This window comes from Pseudophryne corroboree, chromosome 5 (genome assembly GCF_028390025.1).
Source record: "Pseudophryne corroboree isolate aPseCor3 chromosome 5, aPseCor3.hap2, whole genome shotgun sequence".
NCBI classification, from domain to species: Eukaryota; Metazoa; Chordata; class Amphibia; order Anura; family Myobatrachidae; genus Pseudophryne; species Pseudophryne corroboree.
Window position 1 is genome coordinate 115,206,904 of NC_086448.1, and position 18,662 is coordinate 115,225,565.

An 18,662-nucleotide genomic window follows, 5' to 3' on the forward strand; every position below is an offset into this window, starting at 1 on the left:
CGTCTTCGTGAGAACCGTCTTTACGGAAAACTATCTAAATGCACCTTTGAAGTACCCTCTATACCCTTCCTGGGTTATATAATTTCCGGATCGGATCTTCAGATGGACCCGACAAAATTGGAAGCTATTGCCAATTGGTCCATTCCAAATTCTCTCAAGTCTATCCAGCGGTTCCTGGGTTTTGCCAACTACTATAGGAAATTTATTCGGGGATTCTCCACTCTCATCGCTCCTATTACCAACCTGACTCGGAAAGGGGCAAACCATTCCAACTGGACAGAAGAAGCCTTAGCAGCCTTCCAGAAGATCAAGCTGGCCTTTATGTCTGCCCCAGTTCTGTCTCAGCCAGATGTTAACAAACCGTTCGAATTGGAGGTGGACGCCTCTACAGTTGGGGTTGGAGCTGTTCTCTCCCAGAAGGGAACCGATGGGAAAGTCCACCCTTGTGGGTTTTATTCTCGCAAATTCCTTCCTGCAGAAGCTAACTACTCCGTTGGAGACCAAGAACTACTGGCGATCAAGCTGGCTCTCGAGGAATGGAGATACCTCCTAGAAGGGGCCAAACATCCGTTTAATATCTACACGGATCATAAAAACCTGCTATACTTAAAGGCAGCTCAGTGCCTTAATCCTCGCCAGTCCAGGTGGGCTATGTTTTTCTCACGTTTTAATTTTAAGCTTCATTTCCGCCCAGGTTCGCAGAATGTTAAAGCTGACGCTCTATCCCGATCCATGGAATCCGAAGAGGAAACGCCTGACTCAGTGCCTCATTCCATCCTGAGTCCAGTGGTATTCGCTGCATCTCAAGTCTCCCCAGCTCCTCCTCCTGGTAAGACTTTTGTTTCCCCAGAGCTCCGTCCCAAGTTGCTATCTTGGGCTCATCAATCCAAGTTCACCGGTCATCCTGGTGTTCTGAAGACCTTCAAGTTTCTCTCTGAGACGTACTGGTGGCCAAAGATGAAGGCTGACATCAAGGATTTCGTAGCATCCTGTCCTAAGTGTGTGCAGCATAAGACTCCTCGTCAGTCTCCAGCAGGTCAGTTACAACCATTGTCTGTTCCTAGTCGTCCCTGGTCACACCTGTCCATGGATTTTATCACCGACCTTCCTCCTTCCCAAGGATATAATACCATCTGGGTTGTAGTGGACAGATTTACCAAGATGGCTCATTTTGTCCCTCTCCAGGGTCTCCCGTCTGCCCCGAAACTTGCCCAAATCTTCCTACGGGAGATTTTCCGCTTACATGGTCTACCCTCAGAAATAATATCTGATCGGGGGGTACAGTTTGTAGCGAGGTTTTGGAGGGCCCTCTGTGCTGCCATGCAGGTCAAACTGAAGTTTTCGTCATCATACCATCCTCAGACGAATGGGCAGACAGAGAGAGTTAATCAAGATCTAGAGACGTTTTTAAGATTATATGTTTCATCTTCCCAGGATGACTGGTTCGATCTGCTCCCATGGGCCGAGTTTGCCCACAACTTCCGATACCATACTGCTACTGAAACAACACCATTCTTTGCAGTATATGGGCAACATCCCCGTGTTCCTGACTTCCAAGAACTCCCTCATATGGATGTTCCTGCTGCCACTACTGCTCTGTCTCAGTTTTCATCAATTTGGAAAAAGATTCATGTATCTCTCAAAAAGGCCTCCAGCCGGTACAAATTCTTTGCTGACCGCAAGAGACGTGCGGTTCCTCACCTGAAACCTGGGGACAAGGTTTGGCTATCAACCCGTAACCTCCGTCTTAGGGTTCCGTCCATGAAGTTTGCACCCCGTTTCATTGGTCCTTTCCCTGTTGAAAGAGTCATCAACCCTGTGGCCTACAAACTGAAGTTACCAACTTCTCTTCGTATACCTAACGCTTTTCATATTTCTCTCCTCAGACCTCTAGTCCTGAACCGTTTTCAGAGTTCTCTTCCAGTTGGCCCCAAAATTCGAACTCAGCGGGGCGTGGAATTCGAGATCGGTAAAATTCTGGACTCCCGTTGCCGGTATGGACGTCTTCAGTACCTGGTCGATTGGTCCGGTTATGGCCCAGAGGAGAGGAGTTGGGTAAACTCATCTGATGTCCATGCTCCAAGGTTGGTCCGTGTTTTCCACAGCACTCATCCTTCCAGGCCACGTGGGTGTTCGGTGTCCACCCTTAAAGGGGGGGGTACTGTCAGGAATCGACTCACCAAGCCGACATCCGTCCGCCGCTGCGGACTCCGTCCTGGCTCCCTGCGGTCACCTGTCATCTGTGTCTCTGCCATGGGACGCCATCACGGGCCTGGGAACACTCCTGTGACAGCGGGCGTGTAGCGCGCCGCGTTCCCGCTAGGCCGCGGCATGGGCGCCGCCATGACAGTCTACAAACAGTCAGCATACAGCGGCCAATCCGGTGCTTGGCCGCACCCACTTTCCCTCACTCACCCAATCCCTGTGCACCAAGGGGTATATAAGAGACTGCAGGATCAGTCTGCAGGCATCCTGGACTTTGTGTCACTCCTGCGACCCATGTGTAAGGATCTGTTCCGTTACTCCTGTGTTCCTGGCTCTCTGGTTAAAGACCTGTACTCCTGGTTATCTGCACAAGCTCCGTGGAACTTCAAGGTCCAGCAATACCTGCAAACAGGCTTCACACTCATCACCACCTTGTGTGCTTCAGCCTGCAGTTGAGACTGACTCCAGGTGTGTCTCATTCCAAACACCTGTGATACAGCTTGCTGCTGCCAGTGCTTCAATACCTGCACTGTGAAGTCAGACTCCTGCCTCTGCTACCAGGTTTGTCATCTTACACCTTGCTGCCTAAGTTCCCTGTTTTATTATCTGCACTGGTTTCCAAACCAGAACCATTTACAAGCACCCGTTCTTCTGTTTATGACATTTCCGGTTATTATTTCTTCAAATCATCTGTCATCCAGTTGCCATAAGACTTTCAGCTATTACGCTGTATGATTGACATTTTTACATCTGTGATTATTATTTCTGCTGCCATTTCTGTTGATTTCATCTGCCAATAAATATCATTGCGCCATGCGCAGAAACATCATCCAGCCTCCTCGTTTTCTCCCTTCTACCTCCACTGACCCACTAGCGCCCCCTCTGGGGACACAGACAAGTCCAGACCTGACATACTGTACCGTACTGCTATATATATTATATACTGGTGGTCAGCAAACTGTGCAAAACTGAAATGCACCACAGGTATGGATGGATAGTATACTTGACGACACAGAGGTAGGTACAGCAGTGGCCTACTGTACCGTACTGCTATATATATTATATACTGGTGGTCAGCAAACTGTGCAAAACTGATATGCACCACAGGTATGGATGGATAGTATACTTGACGACACAGAGGTAGGTACAGCAGTGGCCTACTGTACCGTACTGCTATATATATTATATACTGGTGGTCAGCAAACTGTGCAAAACTGAAATGCACCACAGGTATGGATGGATAGTATACTTGACGACACAGAGGTAGGTACAGCAGTGGCCTACTGTACCGTACTGCTATATATATTATATACTGGTGGTCAGCAAACTGTGCAAAACTGAAATGCACCACAGGTATGGATGGATAGTATACTTGACGACACAAAGGTAGGTACAGCAGTGGCCTACTGTACCGTACTGCTATATATATTATATACTGGTGGTCAGCAAACTGTGCAAAACTGAAATGCACCACAGGTATGGATGGATAGTATACTTGACGACACAGAGGTAGGTACAGCAGTGGCCTACTGTACCGTACTGCTATATATATTATATACTGGTGGTCAGCAAACTGTGCAAAACTGAAATGCACCACAGGTATGGATGGATGGTATACTTGACGACACAGAGGTAGGTACAGCAGTGGCCTACTGTACCGTACTGCTATATATATTATATACTGGTGGTCAGCAAACTGTGCAAAACTGAAATGCACCACAGGTATGGATGGATAGTATACTTGACGACACAGAGGTAGGTACAGCAGTGGCCTACTGTACCGTACTGCTATATATATTATATACTGGTGGTCAGCAAACTGTGCAAAACTGAAATGCACCACAGGTATGGATGGATAGTATACTTGACGACACATAGGTAGGTACAGCAGTGGCCTACTGTACCGTACTGCTATATATATTATATACTGGTGGTCAGCAAACTGTGCAAAACTGAAATGCACCACAGGTATGGATGGATAGTATACTTGACGACACAGAGGTAGGTACAGCAGTGGCCTTCTGTACCGTACTCCTATATATTATATACTGGTGGTCAGCAAAATTATGCACTGTACTCCTACTATATACTACAATGCAGCACAGATATGGAGTGTTTTTCAGGCAGACAGCGTATACTGGTGGTCACTGGTCAGCAAAACTCTGCACTGTAGTGTACACCTCCTATATAATATACTGGTGGTCCCCAGTGCCCACAATAAAGCAGTGTGAGCACAGATATATGCAGCACACTGAGCACAGATATGGAGTGTTTTTCAGGCAGACAACGTATACTGGTGGTCACTGTCAGCAAAACTCTGCACTGTACTCCTCCTATATATTACAGCTGCTCCCCAGTCCCCACAATTAAGCAGTGTGAGCACAGATATATGCAGCACACTGAGCACAGATAAGGAGCGTTTTTTTCAGGCAGACAACGTATATACTGGTGGTCACTGTCAGCAAAACTCTGCACTGTATTCCTCCTATATAATACAGCTGCTCCCCAGTCCCCACAATTAAGCAGTGTGAGCACAGATATATGCAGCACACTGAGCACAGATATGGAGTGTTTTTCAGGCAGACAACGTATACTGGTGGTCACTGTCAGCAAAACTCTGCACTGTACTCCTCCTATATATTACAGCTGCTCCCCAGTCCCCACAATTAAGCAGTGTGAGCACAGATATATGCAGCACACTGAGCACAGATAAGGAGCGTTTTTTTCAGGCAGACAACGTATATACTGGTGGTCACTGTCAGCAAAACTCTGCACTGTATTCCTCCTATATAATACAGCTGCTCCCCAGTCCCCACAATTAAGCAGTGTGAGCACAGATATATGCAGCACACGGAGCACAGATAAGGAGCGTTTTTTTCAGGCAGAGAACGGATAAAACTGGTGGTCACTGATCAGCAAAACTCTGCACTGTACTCCTCCTATATTATACAGCTGCTCCCCAGTCCTCCCCACAATTAAGCAATAAAGCACAATCAAGTTCAACAATAAACGGAGAGGACGCCAGCCACGTCCTCTCACTAACATTTCCAATGCACGAGTGAAAATGGCGGCGAAGCGCGGCTGCTTATATAGAATCCGAATCTCGCGAGAATCCGACAGCGGGATGATGACGTTCGGGCGCTTGGGTTAACCGAGCCATACGGGAGAATCCAAGTATGCCTCGGACCCGTGTAAAATGGGTGAAGTTCGGGGGGGTTCGGTTTCCGAGGATCCGAACCCGCTCATCACTACTACCAATACAGTGGACAGTGCATAATGAGCACTACTACTGTGGGCATTGTATAAGAAGTGCTACTATGGTGGGCATTATGGAGGTAATTCTGAGTTGATCGCAGCAGGAACTTTGTTAGCTATTGGGCAAAACCATGTGCACTGCAGGGGAGGCAGATATAACATGTGCAGAGAGAGTTAGATTTGGGTGGGTTATTTTGTTTCTGTGCAGGGTAAATACTGGCTGTTTTATTTTTACACTGCAATATAGATTGCAGATTGAACACACCCCACCCAAAACTCTCTCTGCACATGTTATATCTGTCCACCCTGCACTGCACATGGTTTTGCCCAACTGCTAACAAAGTTCCTGCTGCGATCAACTCAGAATTACCCCCTATGTGTATTACGGGGTGCTACTACTGTGGGCATTATTACTATTGTGTGACCACGTCCCTTTCTTTTGGAGACCACGCCCCTTTTTGCGGCGCACGCGCAATACCTTTATTACTTGGGCGCCGTGGGGAGGGGGGTGAGTTCCACCACCTCTCTAGGACCACTTTAAGCACTGCATACCTCCCAACATGACCCTCTCCAGGAGGGACAAAATGCTCTGCTCCAGGACTTTTCTCCTAATTTATGGTTGCCAGCACCTGTGCTGAACAGGTTAATGCAGTGTTTTTCAACCACTGTGCTGTGGCACACTAGTGTGCCCTGAGCAGTCTCCAGGTGTGCCGCCATAGTAGCAGAGCCAGGCCCATCAGTGCATACCTCCCAACATGACCCTTTCCAGGAGGGAAACAATACTTTGCTTCCGGAATTCCCTCTTAATGTATGATTGCCAGCACCTGTGTTGAACAGGTTAATGGGTAAGGAGGGTGTTTCAGCACAGGTGATGGCAAGCATAGATTAAGAGTGAAGTGCAGGAGCAGAGCATTCTGTCCCTCCTGGAGAGGGACATGTTGGGAGGTATGCCAGTGTTTTGCCACTACTGAGGCTCTGGAAGGATCAATACTGGTGGGTTTAGTGGTTGCAGAGCCATTTCTAATTTTGGGCCCGGGCAGTGTTGGGCTCTTCTGGCTTTCTCAGATGTGGCTCAGGCATTACCTATGGAGAAGCTGAGACATGACATCCTAAGACCATACCTCCCAACATGACCCTCTCCAGGAGGGACAAAATGCTCTGCTCCTGGACTTTTCTCTTCATGTTTGATTGCCAGCACTTGTTTTGAATAGGTTACCATTAATGGATAAGAAAGGCGTTTCACCACAGGTGATGGCAATCATAAATTAAGAGGTAAAGGCCCGTACACACTGGTCGATAATTATCGGCCGTTCTCCTGAACGGCCGATATATCGCGGGACCGTCGGCCAGTGTGTACGGCCGATACGTCTGTGAACTCCGTCATTCACAGACTTATCGCGTCGGCCGCGCAGCACAGCCGACGGCCAATATATCTACCAATATATTGGCGCGTCGCTGTGTGTGTACGGGGCGGTCGGCCGACCGCCCGTACACATGCTACGGCTGCCGGCGGTGATTGACAGGTGAACTGGGCGGGCGTGTGTACACGCCCGCCCAGTTCATGACGTCAGTCCCCGACGGATCGAGCAGTGTTTATGCTGAACACACTGCTCGATCCGTCCATAGATATATCTGCAGATCAATTGATCTGCAGATATATCTGTTAGTGTGTACCCACCTTAAGTCCAGGAGCAGAGCATTCTGTCCCTCCTGGTAAGGGTCATGTTGGGAGGTATGCTAAGACTCGCAACTGCACCATGCATCACAATTATATTTCAGTGTGCCTTGGCAATATTTAAATCTTCTTCAGTGTGCCGGTAGTTGTAAAAGGTTGAAAATCTGTGGGTTAATGGGTAAGAAAGGTGTTTCAGCACAGGTGATGGCAAACATAGATTAAGAGGGAAGTCCAGGAGCAGAGCATTCTGTCCCTCCTGGAGAGGGTCATGTTGGGAGGTATGTACATGCCATATACAGATGGAGCCACACTAGTGGAATTTGCATGTGATTATTGGTGATTTTTAGTAAAGGAAACATGCTTTTTTTGGTCATGTTTTTATTACTTAGTCAGAAGCATGCACAGATCAGTGAGATCCGTGCATGCTTCTGTCTGTAAATGTGAAGAAAGTGTTAGAAGTAAAAAAAACAAAATAAAAACATGCAGGCCCCCCCCCCAAAAAAAAAAGCATAACCAGCCCTGGGCTCTTTGAGCCGGTCCTGGTTGCAAAAATACAGGGAAAATTCATACCCTCCAACACATACTTACTGACTGTTTGGCTGCTCTCTCTGGGAGAGAGCAGCCAGGTCGGCTCGGTAGGGGGGCGGGCTGCGATGTGCGTGCAGAGGGGGGCGGGCCGGAGGCGGGCCGGGGGTGTGGTGGAGGTGGTGATGAGGGCGTGACCACAGGATCGTGTCGTGTAAGCCCCGCCCCCACTGTTTAATGCCGCTATTACCGGCATTATACGCCAGGGGGCGTGGCTATGATGATGCGATTCAACAAGAATCGCGTCATCGCCTGCCCGGACCGCCCACTTTACTCGCTAAGTGGGCGGCCGGGCAGGGGGGGACCCCTGAAATCGGGAGACTTGCCTGCTCTTCCGGGGGGCCGGGAGGGTCACCCGATTTTCGGGAGCCTCCCGGCCAGAGCCGGCCCTAACCAATATGATGCCCTAGGCAAGATTTTGGCTGGTGCCCCCTAGCACCACCACTGGTTCCGCCTCTGACCTTGCACCTCTTTCCCAGCACCATCACCCCTCACCCATAGCAGTCCTTATTTTGGTGTTTGTACCCCCTATATTTTAAATAGGAACAGTTTGCACATTTGGCGCACAGCCCAAAAAGGGGTGTGTTTTTGCTGGCAAGGGTCATGGCCACACAATAGTAACCCCAATTCCAATTACGCCACACAGTACTGCAACTTTATTCACATTTGATCATGTGATAGTGTCCATAATTCATATTACATCCACAGTAGTATTACTTTACCTTATACACATTACTCCTCACAGTAGAGCCTCTTATTCACATTACATCACACTGAATTGCTCCTTATTCACATTGCACCACACCCTGTTGCTCTTTATTCATATTAGACGACACAGTATTGCCCTTTCTAAACACAACGCCACATAGTAGAGCACCTTATACACATAATGCCACACATTAGTAATGCATTTATACACATAATTCCACACAGTAATGCCCCTTACACATTATTAATGTCCTTATAAACATAATGTGCCTTACACATTATGACAACCTTCATTAATGCCCTTTTACACATAATGTCCCTTACATATATGCCGCACATTATTAATGCCCTTATGCACATAATGAAACACATAGTGCCCCTTACACATTTGCTGCACATTATTAGTGCCCCTATACACATAATGACACACATACAGTAGTACCCTGTTACACATATGCCGCACATTATTAATGCCCATATACACATGACACACATAGTGCCCCTTACACATATGTTGCAAATTATTAATGCATTTTTACATGACACACATAATGCTCCATACACATATTCCGAACACTACTGCACATCCAACCCACTCACATACACACAGCACTCACACTGTGACCTCTGCCTCTGCTTGGATACAGATGTGTCCTCATAAATCTTGCCTCAATGCGTCGGGCACCTTTTTTATGAAAATGCATCTTATTTGCATTGCTATGTGACTAGGATACACAAGCAGATTCTGCTGATTAAAATGATATGCAGCATGCCTATATATTGTGTGAGACTGTGGCTGTATCAGCATAAGACATGCTACACACAGAATATAGGCATGCCACATATCATTTTAATCAGCAGAAGCTGCTGATGCCCCTAGGCATATCCAGGGCTGTTTCTAGCCAATTTGGCTCCCAGTGCGGGATTTAAAAATGCGCCCCCCCATGACATAAAACACACCTAGATTAAAAAAAAAACTTGCGCGGGCACCCGGCAAGGGGGCATGGCTCATCTAAATGGGTGTGGCCTCATTTAAATGGGCATGGCCTCATCTGAAAAGACTACCTCATAATCCAGTTTTTGACCCTGCCCCAACAGATCACGACCACCACAGGAAAAAAAATTCTACCATATTAAGCCCCACACAGTAATGCCCCCTGCACCATATTATGCCACACACCGCAATGCCCTTGATACATTAAATCCCCACACTACGGCAGGCAAAAGTCCCCATTTCACACATTACGGCAGGTGTCCCCATTTTACACATTGAGAGAGAGAGAGAGAGAGAGAGAGAGAGAGAGAGAATACTTACAGAGGCGATTACCGCTGTTTGGCCCGCCTCACAAGTCGCTCCTCGAGCTGGCCTTTCCCTCTTCCTAGCTTGGATCCCCCCCTGTACCCCGCTCGGGGGGGGGGTTTCGCGGAGTGACGGGGATGCGTCGTGACGTAACGACGCAACCGCGTCATTCCGTGAAACTCCGCCCCCCGAGCGGGTTACTCGGGGAGAAATAGGAGGGGGAAGCAGGGAGCCACAGTTAGTGCCGCGGCAGGCGCCCAGTGCGGTTGCACTGCTCGCCTGCCCCAAGAAACGGCCCTGGGCATATCAAATGCCCTAGGCAATTGCCTAGTTTGCCTATGCCTATGGCCGGCTCTGCTCCCGGCCATTCCGGGAGAGTAGGCAAGTCTGCTCCAACATGAGCCGCCCCACTAGGTACAAAATGCTCTGTTTCTGGACTTCCCTCTTAATTTATTATTGCCATCACCTGTGAAGAAACAGCTTTCTTATCATTTAACTAGTTCAACACAGGTGATGGAAATCATAAATTAAGAGGGAAGTCCAGAAACAGAGCATTTTGTACCTAGTGGGGCAGGTCATGTTGGAGGGTCTGCGTATTTAAGAAACCAGCACCGGGCTGTTGAACTGGTCCTGGTTCCAAAAATATGGGGGACAAAAGAAGTAGGGGTCCCCCGTATTTTTTTAAACCAGCACCGGGCTCCACTAGCCAGGAAGGTGATTCCGCAGGCGGAGGACACTTTTATACAGGTCCCTGTGGCCGCAGCATCACTCCACCCAACTAGTCACCCCTGGCCGGGGTTCCCAGGGGAGTGGGGACCCCTAAAATAAAGGACCACAGACACCCAAGGGCCAGGGATGAATCCCGGGGCTATGGCTACCACCCCTGGGCTGTGGGTGGTGACTTCATAGCTTTTTGTGTAATAAAAAAAAAGAATATTGTCTTTTGTTGTGGAACTACAAGTCCCAGCAAGCCTCCCCTGCATGCTGGTACTTGGAGAACCACAAGTACCAGCTTGCAATGAATTAACAGGCCTGCTGGTACCTGTAGTTTCACAACAAAAGAAATACCCAAAAAAAGACAAAACACACACACCGTGAAAGTAAAAGTTTATTTACACACACTTACACACTCACACATACTTACCTAGTGTCCCACGCAGCACCTCGGTCCCCTTGTCCAAGTAGAATCCATTGGGTTACCTGTAAAAAAAAAACAATATACTCACCTAGAACCTTGTGTAGATCAGTCCTCTTCGTTCCAAGTAGGCTTCCACAGGGTTAAAATTAAAAAAAAATAAAAAAAAAATCTGGTCCACGCAAATAAAGCGGATCCCCTTTCCCAGAATGCCGGGACCCCCCATGACTCCTGTCACTAGAGGACCCGGCAGCCAATCAGGGAGTGCCACGTCATAGCGCTCTCCTGATTGTCTGAGCGCTCTTGGCCTGCCAATCAGGCAGAGCGCATAGGCTATAATGGAGGATTGCGGTCCTCCATTATAGTCAATGGTGGGAAAATTGCTGTCTGTGGTAGACCGCAAGGTTAATTGATTTCACCCACAAGAGTGACCTCAATTGAGCTTGGAGGACTGCGATAATTTGCATATTTGAAGCCCAGCATCTCCTGACCGCCACTGTCTCCTCCTACCCTGACCCCTTCTCAGTGGTGCAAGTAGAAAAAATGTCTTACGGGTACTGTGTGCGCGCGCCTTAGGCGCGTGCGCTAAAAATGGGTGTGGCTAAATGCCACATGGGGCGTGGCCAATGAAAATGGGGGCGTGATACACATATGGGGGAGGGGCAGATACACGTATGACCCCAATAGTGCCAGATACACGTTGCCCCACAGTGCCAGATATACATTGCCCCACAGTGCCAGATACACATTGACTAACAGTGCCAGATACACATTGCCCCACAGTGCCAGATACAGAAATGCCCCCAGAGTGCCAGATATACATTGCCTCGCAGTGTCAGATACACGTTGCCCCACAGTGCCAGATATACATTGCCCCACAGTGCCAGATACACATTGCCCCACAGTGCCAGATACACAAATGCTCCCACCGTGTCAGATATACATTGCCCCCCGTGCCAGATACAGAAATGCCCCTACAGTGCCAGATATGCCCCCAATGCCAGGTATACACGCCCCCCCAGTGCCAGATATCCCCCAGTGCCAGGTATACATGCCCCCCAGTGCCAGATATCCCCCAGTGCCAGGTATACATGCCCCCCTGTGCCAGATATCCCCCAGTGCCAGGTATATATGCCCCCCAGTGCCAGATATCCCCCAGTGCCAGGTATATATGCCCCCCAGTGCCAGATATCCCCCAGTGCCAGATAGAAATGCCCCCCCCAGTGCCAGATATCCCCCAGTGCCAGATAGAAATGCCCCCCCCAGTGCCACATATCCCCCAGTGCCAGATAGAAATGCCCCCCCCAGTGCCACATATCCCCCAGTGCCAGGTATAACATGCCCCCCCCCCCCTTCCCTGCTCACCGCTGCCGCTGGCCGCTGCCGTCCTGTGTGAGGGAAGGAGAGCGCAGCCTGTGCCTCTCCTTCCCCTCAGTCTCCGGCGGGTGTCTCACAGTTTAATTCAGCGCTGATCCGTGAGCCAATCAGAGCTCGCACCGCGAGCTCTGATTGGCTCACGGATCGGCGCTGAATTAAACTATGACCCGCCGGAGACTGAGGGGAAGGAGAGGCACAGGCTGCGCTCTCCTTCCCTCACATCAGCGGCGGTGCGAGGAGCGGCGGCCCGTCGGTGTGGGTACGGCGTACCCACGGCTAAATTCTTACGGGTACGCCGTACCCACCCGTACCCGCCCACTTGCACCACTGCCCCTTCTGCAAAGCTAGGAGTTCCCATGATAGCGGAGGGGGGGGGGGGGGGGGGGAGGACCTGGCATGCAGGGTAGACTTGCCCTGTGTTGGTCTGCAAATTTTTGCACAACTACAACCCATGCTGAATTAGGAGCCTAATTTAGCATGGAACGCTGCTGCTGCGCATGCTGAAGCCCTGTGAAGTGTGCGCACATGCAGAAGCCACACTGCGCGTGTGCACACAGTGAGACATGCGACAGAGATGCTGATTGACAGGTAGAGGTGTTCGCGGGGCAGAAGAGGGGGCGTTGCTCAGTTTGCGAGGCATTGCGGCGGCGTGGTCCAGACAACGCAGGCGTATCCAAACCATTTGCGGGATGGGCCGCAGCGGCTGCGTGACATCAGACGCAGCCGCTGTGACCCAAAACATGGCGAGTAGCTGTCTGACATGCAAAAGCATCGCTGCCATGCGATGCTTACACGTGTGCAGGGGGGCTGGATCCGGCATGCGGGGCGTACCTGCCCTGCGCTGGGCTTCCCCCCGCATGTTAGTGTAATGGATTGTAGATGTGCAATATTTCGCACATCTACGATCCATGCCCTAGGCCCTTTGTCTATTATCTGCACCTTTCCAGCTTTTATTAGTTAGTGCTACTTATACTGTGCAGAACTATGAAATATAGGGGATATTTATGAAGTGTGCTCACTGCATAACACAGATCATCTCCCTATTCCATTTATAAGGCTTGTGCCAATGCTCCACTCTTGGGTGACGTCTCTGCAAGCTAAACATGCGCGTAAAGGAAGACTGATCTCCTAAAGTGCAACCACCAAAGCTGCTTGTGTTATATCCCTTTCACACATACATAAAAATCCCAGGTTTTTGCCCATGAATGCGCATCAACCCGGGATTTCTGTATGTGTGAATGCAAACGACCCAGGGCTAAGTCTGGGACCACGATCTTGCTCCCAACCAGGGTCACGGAGCTAAGACACAGGAATATGTAACTAGGTGTGTGCGGAGGGGGCGCCGCAATAGAGCTGCAGGGTAGGGGGGCACTGTTGGTGGCACTTGTCAGTTATCTGTTTTAATTACTTTCACTTGCAGCTTCCCCCCTTTTGAAGGCCAGCATCTCCTGACCACCCCTGTCTCCTACCCTGACCCCTTCTGTCACTAATACCTATACAACATTCATGAACTCAACTTGAGATTCTTTGTTATTCAGTCACACTGTCCTTTATTACATTTCAAGATGCTGATATACCCGGGATTCAAACCCTGGCAGGGAATTCCACATCCTAATTGCCCTAACAGTGAAGAACCCTTTCCTCTGTTGCGTTCGGAACTTTCTCTCCTTCAGTCGCAGCGAGTGCCCACGTGTCCTAAACTGTGTTCTTTTAATAAATAGTTCCTCTAATAACTCTTTGTAATTTCCCTTTACATATTTGAAGATATTAATAATATCACCTCTTAGACGCCCCTTTTCTAGTGTATACATATTCAACCTATTAGGCCTTTCCTCATAATCCAGTCCCTCTAGGTCTTTAATCAATTTAGTAGCTCGCCTTTGAACCCTTTCGAGTTCACCGATATCTTTTTTATACAGTGGTGCCCAAAACTGAACACAATATTCCAGGTGCAGATGTACCAATGCTTTATACAGCGGCAGGATTACATCCGAGTCCCTTGACTCAATTCCCCGTTTTATGCACGCTAGCACCCTACTTGCCTTTTTTACTGCGCTTTGACATTGTGTATGGTTATTAAGTCTATTATCAATGAGTACCCCCAAATCCTTTTCCAAATCTGTTTTACCTAGTCGTTCCCCATTTAGTATGTAGGCTGCAAGTTTGTTTTTAGTCCCGAAATGTATAACCTTGCATTTGTCTGTATTGAACCTCATTTTCCATTTAGACGCCCAGAGTTCAAGTTTAGATAGATCATTCTGGGCCTAATTCTGAGTTGATCGCAGCAGTAATTTTGTTAGCAGTTGGGCAAAACCATGTGCACTGCAGGGGGGGGGGGGGGGCAGATATAACATGTGCAGAGAGAGTTAGATTTGGGTGGGGTGTATTAAAACTGAAATCTAAATTGCAGTGTAAAAATAAAGCAGCCAGTATTTACCTGCACAGAAACAAAATAACCCACTCAAATCTAACTCTCTCTGCAAATGTTATATCTGCCCCCCCCCCCCTGCAGTGCACATGGTTTTGCCCAATTGCTAACAAACTTGCTGCTGCGATCAACTCAGAATTACCCCCTCTGTAAGGACTCCACATCCAATTCCGAGTTAATTACCTTACACAATTTAGTATCATCTGCAAAGATTGACACTGTGCTTTCCAGGCCTATTTCTAGGTCATACAATGCTGATTTATTTATTTTTTACAAAGTACCAGTAGCTTCATATAGTGTTCATAGTTAAAATGCAGGATCAAATAGCTCAATGAGTAGGGTGTTTTACTGAAATGCGACAAGTTATTGGTTCGAATCCTGGGTATGGCAGTTTATTGAAATGTGTTATTGAGTAAAGGGTATTGTAACTGAATAACAATGAGTTTGCAAGGTAAGTGAATGAATGTGGTAGCTTCTGCTGTTGTGCGGAGAGTGAAGCCAGTCTCTCATGTTAAGCAGTACCACCCACCATGTGACATTATACATCCAGCTTCCCCAGCAGTGCTCACGGATGTCATCCAGCCAGCTGTGTGCAGACACAGAGTACACTGGAGGCAGCAGCGCGAGCTGCAGGCTGCTCACACCAGAGATGATGTCCCAGAGCGCTGTGTCAGTAGGGAGCAGTGAGGCAGAGGCTCCACATGATGCAGAGGGCTTCCTGTACATGCTAGGCAGCAGCAGACACAACATGGAGGCGGTGGCTTGAGATCCGGAAGCACATGCAGAGCGCCAGCCTGGGGTTTCTCATATTTATATAATTTTTGGAAACCGATGCCCTGACACACACACACACACACACACACACACACACACACACACACACACACACACACACTCTCTCTCTCTCTCTCTCTCTCTCTCTCTCTCTGTCTAAGGGGCTTTACCTGGCGCAATGTGTCTAATAGGCTCTACCTGGCACAGTGTGTGTAACATGCTCTATCTGGCGCAATGTGTATAACGTGATCTACCAGGTGTAATGTGTATAAGGGGATCTACCTGGTGCAATGTGTATAAAGTGCTCTACCTGGTGTAATGTGTAAAAGGGGGCTCTACCTGGTGTAATGTGTCTAAGGTGCTCTACTTGGCATAATGTGTCTAAGGGGCTCTACCTGGCGTAATGTGTGATGGGCTCTACCTGGTGTAATGTGTCTAAGGTGCTCTACTTGGCATAATGTGTCTAAGGGGCTCTACCTGGCGTAATGTGTGATGGGCTCTACCTGGTGTAATGTGTAAAAGGGGGCTCTACCTGGTGTAATGTGTCTAACAGGGCCGGTTCTTGCCCTTGCGGCGCCGCGGGCAAAAGTTAGGGGCGTGGCTTAACATGGGGGCGTGGTCAGTCACGCCCCCCATTTGTAGCGCCGCTGAAATGAAAAAGAAAGAAAAGTATACTTACTGTACCCCGCAGACCGGCGCCGCTCTTCTCCTCGGATCTATGGGAGAGACGTCAGTCATGACGTCTCTCCCATAGCACAGCATAAGCGCTAGAGGTCAATTATGACCCCTAGCGTCTATGCCACAATGCTGTGCGGTGCGCGATGACGTCATCGCGCACCGCACACCAAAGGTCCTCTCCATGAAGGGAAACTAGACGCTTAGCGTCTGATTCCCTTCAGAGCGGGGGAGGACCAGCGCCACGAAGGGAAACCAGACGCATAGCGTCTGGTTCCCTTCTCACAGCGGGAGGGGGGGCACAGCAGGGGGACACTGCTGGGGCGCACACTGACAGTGGAGGATCTTGCCATGGTGCGGCGCCCTCCGGATGGCGCCGGCGCCCTCCGGAAGGCGGCGCCCTGGGCAAAAGTCCTGCTTGCCCGTGGCAAGATCCGCCACTGGTGTCTAAGGTGCTCTACTTGGCATAATGTGTCTAAGGGGCTCTACCTGGCGTAATGTGTGATGGGCTCTACCTGGTGTAATGTGTAAAAGGGGGCTCTACCTGGTGTAATGTGTAAAAGGGGGCTCTACCTGGTGTAATGTGTCTAAGGTGCTCTACCTGGTGTAATGTGTCTAAGGGGCTCTACCTGGCATAATGTGTGATGGGCTAAACCTGGTGTAATGTGTCAAATGGTGCTCTACTTGGCATAATGTGTGACAGGGGCTCTACATGGCGTAATGGGTAAAAGGGGCTCTATCTGGTGTAATGTGTGTAAGTGGCACTACTGTGCAGCATAATTTGAATAATGGAGACTACTGTACAGCATAATATGAATTGGTATTATTATGTGGCCATGCCCCTTCCTCATGAAGCCATGCCCCTATATTTTTGACGTGCACTGGGCCTATTTTAAATATGGGGGGGGGGGGGCGCTGATGCTGTTGCTTGCACACAGCGCTAAAATGTCTAGTTACGGCACTGCACTCACACACACTGCTGCTTCAGAAGACCGCCTCCCGATGCTGGATGAAGAAAACACTGCTACAGAAGGTAAGTAATTACTGACTAATTAAGCTAATTGAAAACTGTCCAATTGCTTAATTAGTCCTTTAAGCAAGGGTGCCAGAGCAACTCCCGGTAATTTTTCCCACAGAATAACAATTTTAGGACAAATCAGACTTGCTCTAGGGGTACTATATGTGAAAAAAGACGCATCTCGTGTCTTCTCCTTTAATTGAATTGGAAACCCTGCGCACTGCTTTTTTTTTATTTTTTATTTCCCACCGTCAATTGAAGTCCTCCTTTAGTCTAATTTGTGGCTTTAGTAAACCATGAGAATATAGAGAAGCATTTGAGCTGTCTTTATTCTATGTAGCAATTTTGTGTTTGATACTCTTACTACTTTACTTACAGTGCAACAGGGAATGTGGTTCTCTTCAACATTGGAGGAAATGAACATGTATCCATCTGCTAGTGCTCTAACAGGGCACTAGTAAATCATCATGGGCCAGAACTATTGCAGTTCGATCCATTCTCAAGCCTGGTGCAATTCATAAAACAGCCACAAGAGGGTGCCAAATAATAAAGTGACCCATGGGAATAGTGACTGGCGGTTGGAAAGCAAAAAAATGAATGTAATCTGAAATGAAGATTGTATACATTAATAAGGTTAATATATAACTGCACATTAGTGTTCTTGAGCATTCAATGTCTGTTTTCTATGACATCTTTAAAGTTACAATAAATACTTAACAAACTTGTGCTGCATTTTCTTTTTCTTCGTAATGCATAAATTGTTTCTACTGTCAGCCTGCTCCTACAGGTGCAGATGCTGAATGTAAATTGCTAAGTGCTGCACTTAGTAATTTGTTTGACTTGGACAGAGATCTGTGTCACTGCTGATCTGTGGGGATGAGAAACCAGACAGTACACCATTTGCTGCAATCCTAAATAAACTTAAACATTCTTATTTCTGTTTCTAGGACACAGAGACACCAGTCACATTAATCAGACTTACAATGAACTGAAACTAAAATGAAAAAATGAGGTCTCAAAGAATGAACGTAAACCTGTCAGGGTGTGATACCATTTACCAGCGGTGGGGATGCCGGCAGTCATATGACCAATAGTGGCATACCGATGGAGGAAATCCCGACAGAAGTGAGGTAAGTATACTTACCTTCCCCAACAACTCCCCGTCCCCCGCAGCCTAACCCTCCACTGTGATTCCTATCCCTTACCCAACTCTCCCGCAGCATAACCCCTTCTCTCCGCAGCCTAACCCTAACCCTCCCTTTCCCGCAGCCTAACCCTAACCTTCCACTGTGCTACCTATCCCTTACCCAACTCTCCCGCAGTCTAACACTCCTTCTCCCGCACCCTAATCCTCCCCGGTGGTACCTAACCCACCCCTCCCGCAGCATAACCCCTTCTCTCCGCAGCCTAACCCTAACCCTCCCTTTCCCTCAGCCTAACCCTAACCCTCCACTGTGGTTCCTATCCCTAACCCACCAGTCCGGCAACCTAACCCTCCCTCCCTGCACCCTAAGCCTTCCCGGTGGT

The 18,662-nt window shown here is 48.6% G+C and overlaps 1 long non-coding RNA gene across 1 annotated transcript in view; it reads left to right on the forward strand.

Annotated features, from left to right (window-relative positions):
• LOC134928833 (uncharacterized) overlaps positions 1–17,857 on the forward strand; it is a 46,893-nt gene extending 29,036 nt beyond the window's left edge. The window contains exon 2 of the long non-coding RNA XR_010178046.1: positions 17,514–17,857. This is a non-coding gene — a long non-coding RNA (uncharacterized LOC134928833). The remainder of the gene's footprint in view (positions 1–17,513) is intronic.
• The last annotated feature ends 805 nt before the right edge of the window (positions 17,858–18,662 follow it).